Below are 7,118 nucleotides of genomic sequence, written 5' to 3'. Positions count from 1 at the left end.
AGAGAGCCTGAAACAGCAGCTCTGAGTTGCCCCAGTCATTTCACGAGGGAGACTGAGTGAGACACCAGTGAGGAGCCTGCACATGCCACCCCTGTAACACTGTCACTGCTCAAAGCAGGTGAGAAAATGGACAATCGCACCATGAGGATCTTATGCAGTATTATTTGCATTCCAGTAGCACCTATTGGCACTAAGTGCAATCAGGACCGTTTTGTGCTGGGCGCTGCATGCACCCAGTCAGGGACAGACCCTGCCCCAAGGAGACAATAAGCTGAGTAGACAAGACAGACAGAGGATGGGAACAAATAGGGGCACAAAGATGAAGGGATTTACCTAAGGTCACCCAGCAGGTCAGTGGCAGAGACAAAATTACAACCCAGGTCTTCTCACTGCCAGGACTGGTGGGGAATTTACCAGCATAATTATACGACTGTGTTTATACCAGTATAACCCCCTGTATGCACACTCTTATTCTGGAATAAGGGTGCCCACAGGGGGAGTTTACACAGAAATAATACCAGTAAATTTCCCTGTGTAGACAATCCCTCAATCCAGTTTCTTAACCACTAGACCCCATTGCTTCCAGAGCTACACGTTCTATGGTGGCAGTTCACTTTGGCACCCTGAGTTGGTGAGCTTGGGAGATATGGCCCTTTATTTTTCTCTTTCTGAGCCTCTTGCCCCGCTTGTCAAGAAGCTCAGCCATGGTATATTCACACTTGAATGTGGGAGAGCTAAAATCAAGGACTCCAGAGATCCCCTATTATCAGTTTTGAACACTCGCACATGCTACCACTTTTTGTGTCAAGTGGGCAGAGCATATGTTGTGGGTGGACCTTGGAAAACACCATTACCTTCTTCCCCAATTCAACCCCCAGATCATGATGGCTTTCTTCTGCTGCTCTGATGATTTCTGGTGTCAGGGGGTTTAGAATCTCTGTTTAGCCCTGAAAGTGAAGAAAATGTGGGAATATTCTGGGCTTTGGGGTGACTATGAAAATCAATGGGAGACTTTCCACTGACTTGAATGGGCTTTGGACAGACCTTGACTGTAGGGAGAATAAGTGCAGAGAATTCTTAAGGGAAGGGAGACAGACAATAGCCATATTTCTGGATGTAAAAACAATTCTTATGTATCTGTGAAAAATTGTAATGCTTGGTTTTTAGTCTAATAATTCCCTTTTTGTTTCCAAGGACTGTTATGAAGAGGCCTTAAAGCAGTTTAACCCCACTGTTTTCAGAAATTTCCAAAACTACGTTTAGAACTCCCAACTTGTGCTTTTACCTTTGTAGGGTTTGTAAATTGCCAAGTGCCAGTAGCTAGAGATTGTTAGCAATACAGTTGACAGTTGTTCAAGGATAAGACTCTCCTCTTTTTGACAGTTTTATAGCTATATTCTAAGCTTCCAATAACAGGGGTTTATGGTGCACCCAGGGACTAAATCTTAAGTATGACAACAAGACTGCCTCTCAACTAATGTTAAAGGCAGATCCTGGAAGAAAGGAGGGGAAGAATAGTGTGAGATTATTGGAGCAGGAAGGTGGAACTTGTCCTTAGAATATTTGAGTATAGAAAGTTTTCATTGTCATTGAAGTAGAGGGAATAAATTAATGGCAGCCCCTGGGACATTTGCGGGCAATTCACATCTAGTTACAGCCGCCAATCAAATGTCAGTTTTTCATCTTCTGTATTTGAATAGGCTTAGAAGTTCACAACCAAATGGAGTTGGGAAAAATTAGCTAACTCTGGTGTTTTTAGCAGCAGGGAAGAACTATACAAGCTGGCTGTTTGCACAGTACCACCAATGACCCAGGTGTTTCTGTAGAATTATCACTATGTCCAACAACCGGTTAAAATTCTTGTGTTAGAATGCTCTGTTAGGTTTGAGTTGTCCCATTTGTACAGGGAGTGCTGCTCCCAGGGAGATTAGGAAGATGATTGTCAATCAGGTATCAAGAATTAAATCTGAGTCTGAACTTGTCTGGGGAAGGGAATGGTTCAAAATCCAGCTAGGAATCCCCAACAACCTGGTTTGACTGGGTCTCATCTGCAGAAGCCCCCTGTCCATTCATTATGTCCTTCCACATCACTTACATACAGCACAGATATAAGCGGCCTGTTATTGGAGGTGGTGGTAGGGATGTTAGATCACCACAAAGCAACCTTGTCTGCTTAACATGAAATCCAAGATCCAGAGTGGCCAATATCATCTGGTATGGCAAGAGCATTCAAAGAGAACACATTACTTAGGTCCATTGCAGAAACCTCTTTGTACCACCGAGAAAACCTTGCCAAGCTGGTGTGGAGCTACTGGGGGGCGGGGGGGGGAACACCCTCTTTTGTCTTTCCAACTCAATTTTCAGGAGCGCCTGCTTGCAGTATAGCAGCAGGATGCACTTATTCGAAATACAGCAACTTACATCCTTCTAGGCACGTGTTTGTCAGAGCATATTACTCCTATTTCAAAGTCTTTGAATTAATTCCCTGTCAAATCAAGTATTTGAGTTCAAAACTGGTTAATTTTCAAAGAGGTTCAAAATTCTCCTGAGGTCTCTTCCAACTCTAATCTTCTATGAGTCTATGATTTATATTCAAGATCCTGAACAGTTTTACCTGATTCTGCCCAGCCACTTTCTGTCTTTATATTTCTGGATCTGAACTAGCAGCTTATCTGGTTTGCTCTGCTAATACATGCGAAGTAGGACATTTTGTAACTAGGTGCCCCAGCTATATAGTTCCCTGCCGGTTGCAATCAGAGATGCTTAATCCCTCTCTTCATTCAAGACAAGATTAAAGAAATACAGGGTTACTACAACTTGTGGCTGTTTTTCAGCGTTGAGTAGCATCATTGTGAAGGTGAGACCTATTTTAAGGGCGAAAAGGAAGGAAGAGGGAGCTACAAGGATGACTGTGGGATTCATGGGGTCCACCAAACCAAACCAAAAGCACACAGTCCCTATAGTAAGAGAAACCCCAGTGGCTCTACAGGAGGTGCAGGGCTGGGTACAGACCACTGGGAGCTGGCCTAGCAGTCCCAGCCGTTTTCCTTCCTCCTTAGCTGCCCACTGTGCTTCATGGGTGCCAGCTGGGCCCTGGGAGGTAATGACTGATCTCCCCTGACATCCTGGGGTGTTGCACAGGAAGACCAATGGGTTCCCTGAGCATGTTACACAGTGCCATCTTGTGGCCACTGCCTGCATTTGTCAGGAAGTGCAGAGGCCAGAGGAAGTAGAGGGGAGAGACTTGGAGTGCAAACCTTCGGACTTTAGGCATTCTCAGAGTACAACTCTGAATCTGGTTTTATCCATCTAGGGTGACCAGACAGCAAATGTGAAAAATCAGGACAGGGGGTGGGGTAATAGGATCCTATGTAAGAAAAAGACCTCAAAATCAGGACATCTGGTCACCCTATATCCATCACAGTGCTGACGTGATAGAGGCATTGTGCTGAGTCCTGAGACTCCTTGCATCATCGCTGATACTGCAGTTTGGCAATGAGCAGTGGTTTGGTGAAGAAGTTTGAGAAAGACGGCAAGTCCCCCTGTATCACTGCTCTGCCTTCCAGCTTAAATACAACCAACCTCTAAGCAGAATAGAAGGTGCAGCTGGACTCCTCCAGGGAGGCTGCCAGTGGCTTGCCTGAAACAAGCAATGAGATGCTCTCTCCCCATCTCATTCTTCCTTACAACCACATCTTCCTCCCGCAGCATTTCATTCTGCCCCTACTCCCTTTACCTTAGCCTGGGAGGCCTGCTGGCTTGACTGGGGCAGGGTTGGTCCTGGTTTCTCCCCCCTTCCTGGGTAGGGCTGCTGCTCCCAGGTGGAGCAAGTGAAACAGACCTGGAACCTACAATGCAGCATCTTCCTACCCTGAGCAGCAGGAGAGCTAATCTGGGATCTTCACCCTTCACTCTCCCAGGTTGTGAGTGAAAGTCAGTACCAAGATCTTCACCCTCCTCATCTTCCCAATTGGTGAGGGTGAGCGGCAGTAATGATATCAGAGCCATTATAAAATCCCTCTGTAAAGCACCTGGTTTCCGAGTCCCTTGAAGCTAGGGAGTCAGTTGTAGGGCTAGTGCGGAAAGATCCCATGGAGAACTCCGGGTCTGTTGCAACATGTATGGAGTGATTTGGATGGGTAAATGGGCTAATGCTAGGATATGGAAAGGCATCTTTTGTTTTTGTAAATAAAGTTTTGTTAATCCTCCCCTCCCGCCAACTCCCCTGAACTGGGCCCTGCTGACTTGTGTGACCCAGCCTTGCTACTGCAATCCACACTCCTCCGCCTGCTCCTAGGCCTTTGTCCAACTGGAGGTAGGTGGTAGGAGCTCCTCCTGTTTCACATGTTGAAGGACTGGGCCTGCCCACCAACAAGGGGAAGGGCAGCCATTCTAATAGTGAAATCCCTGGTTGAATTTCCCATCTGTGACCATGTGGTTTAGCAGGGCCGAATTTAGCTTCCTCTGTGCTGTGCCTGCAGCCGTGAGCGTTTACAGAGTGCAGTCTCACTGTATAGCTACCAATTGTTTCCATCCAAAAGATGTTTCAGCGTATGCACAGCATATGGATTTTACTGCTGTAAATGATCACAGCATTTGCTGGTGTTGGGGACTGTCTGCATAACCACAAGATAAATGTGGGACTAGTCATGCCAACTGTCTGTTCTAGAAGAAAGCAGAGCTGCTGAGGCACTAGGCTAGAGATTGCTGAAAGAAAGTGAATAGCGAAAAGGTTGGGCACAGAAGTTTTGAATGAAAGCCGTCCCTGAAGGAAATAGGAGAGCGGGAGCTGTCTGAGGAGATAACAACACTGAGTCAGAGGCAGAGGAGTTTGTTTATTTTACAAACTCAGAAGAGAAACTATAACTGTTAACAGACAAAAGCTGGAAATGGTCATTGATCTGGGGAGTGAAGCTTTCATAGCTTTGTCTCTGTAAATAACCCAGTCTGTATATTGGTACATTATTATCCAGTAAGAAATATATTCTCTATATTTGGATAATACCAGTTCATTGTATGGAATATTTCAAAGTGCAGATCAGTTGGAAACCATATAGGCTTAATTGTATTATTATTATTTAGACCAGTGGTCCCCAACCTTTTTCGGGTGGCGGGCACCAGACAACGAGCCACCGAGGACCGTGGCTGGCGGACAAGCATCTGCTGAAGTGCCGCCGAGAAGCGGCAATGTCAAGGGGTGTCACCGCTGAAAATCAGCGGCATTTCGGTGGCGATGCCTCTTGGTGACGCCGCTTTTCGGCGGAATTTCAGCGGCGACGCCTCTTCAAGACGTCGCTTTTTGGCGGATGCTTGTCCGCCGGTCAGTACATGTGAGCACATAGATGCCCTGGTGTGTGCCATGGCGCCTGTGGGCACCGCTTTGGGGACCACTGATTTAGACTGTAAATGCTTTGAAGCACAGTCTGTGCATCACAAAGCCCATTCTGGGCTGGCCTGTATAATAAATGGTTATACATAGGCATTTCATAGTGCTTTGTGACCACACATCTTAAAGCATTTCATTATTGTTATTCCCATTTTACCAATGGGGAAATTGAGGCACGGGGCCGTGACATGATTTCCCTAGATCCAGGGCTAAAACATAGGTCTGTATAGTGGTAGTTTACTGCTCAGGCCTCTAGACCATGCTCCTGACTTAGGTATTAATGTAATAAACATCATTAATAATAACCATACCCACACCACTCGCTCGATTGACATAAAGCTTTGCTGAATCAGTGCATTAGTGTGAGAGATGACATGTATATTACTGAAGGGAACATCAGAGCCCTTTTAGGTCAGAAAACCAGATTTGATGTATAAATTCTCCAGCAGGAAGTGGGAGAATGAAACAGTAAATCCCAGAGAACAGTTTGATAAGTATGTCCAGGTATAGGATTTATTATTCAAAGGCTTTGTAGAAATTCAAGGAGATGACAAAGTTGCACTAGTAGCTCAAAGATTGATGTGTTCCACAATCCAGGACAGAAGTTGTGAACCAACAAGTGGATAACATGCTGGGTGACAGAATTATTGAAGAGCAGGAGAGGCCAAAATGAATATAAAATAGATAGCACAAAAAATAAGGTGACTAAGAGAAGTAGATAAAGCTGTAGTTAGAGAACATCACCTTCTAGCTACAAGTGATAATATTCTCCACACTTCGCAGTGCTTAAAAGTTTTCAGTAAACTTAATGCTAAGAAAAAGTGTCTAACATTGCTTGATTCCTGGAATCTGACGCTGTTTATTACTTGCTGTAGCTCTTACAAGTACTCTAACATTTCTTGTGGACTTCCCAGTGCTCGTAAGGCTTATCAGATGGCTATGGATTCAATGCTATGTAGTTTACCTGGAGTTGTCTGTCATATGGATGATGGTGTCATCTTTGTGACAGTGAGTAACAGCTGGAGGGAAGGTTGAGATCTTTTTGATCAATTTCAAGAAAGGAGATTGAAAGTGGAAATACATGTTGTTTTAAATTGAATGAAACACAAACATTAGAAGGTTTCATCACAGCAGATAGTATTGAGTCTGTCCCAAAGAAAGGGGAAGCTGTTCTTAAAGCCTTGAGGCCAGGACAATTGCACTCCTTTAGAGTAAACTGTGGTTTTCTTATGAAATTTATTTCAAACTATCCAAACATTTTAGAGCCACTCTGATGACCAGTCAGCGAAGGTGCTGTATGACAGTGGAATTCACATACAGCAACAGCTTTGCAAGGATTCAAAATGCTTTAACAAATAAACTGTGTCTGGTACATTATAAACCAAATGAAATCAATATTTGCTGTAAGTGACGTTAGCCCAATTGACGTAGGTGTGTTCCAAGTGCAAAATGATGATTCCAGGAAAGCTGTGGTCTACTCCAGTCATTACTATAAATGTGAAGAGGCTATTTTTCAGACTGAACAGGAAGCCCCCTGGTTTTGTGTAGGTCATAGGACACTTTAATGTGTGTGTTTGGGGATGTACATTTGTTTACATGACTCATCATAAACCCTTAATTCAAATATTAAATCGTAGCTAATCTATCATGCTACCACCTATCACCTAAAATCCAACTTCTAAGATGGAAAATTCACCCATATAAGTTTACTAGGAACCACATCAAAGGACAA

The sequence above is a fragment of the Gopherus flavomarginatus genome, chromosome 21 (assembly GCF_025201925.1).
Source record: "Gopherus flavomarginatus isolate rGopFla2 chromosome 21, rGopFla2.mat.asm, whole genome shotgun sequence".
NCBI lineage: Eukaryota > Metazoa > Chordata > Testudines > Testudinidae > Gopherus > Gopherus flavomarginatus.
The sequence above is the reverse complement of the archived record's forward strand: the minus strand, read 5'-3'. Positions refer to the sequence as shown.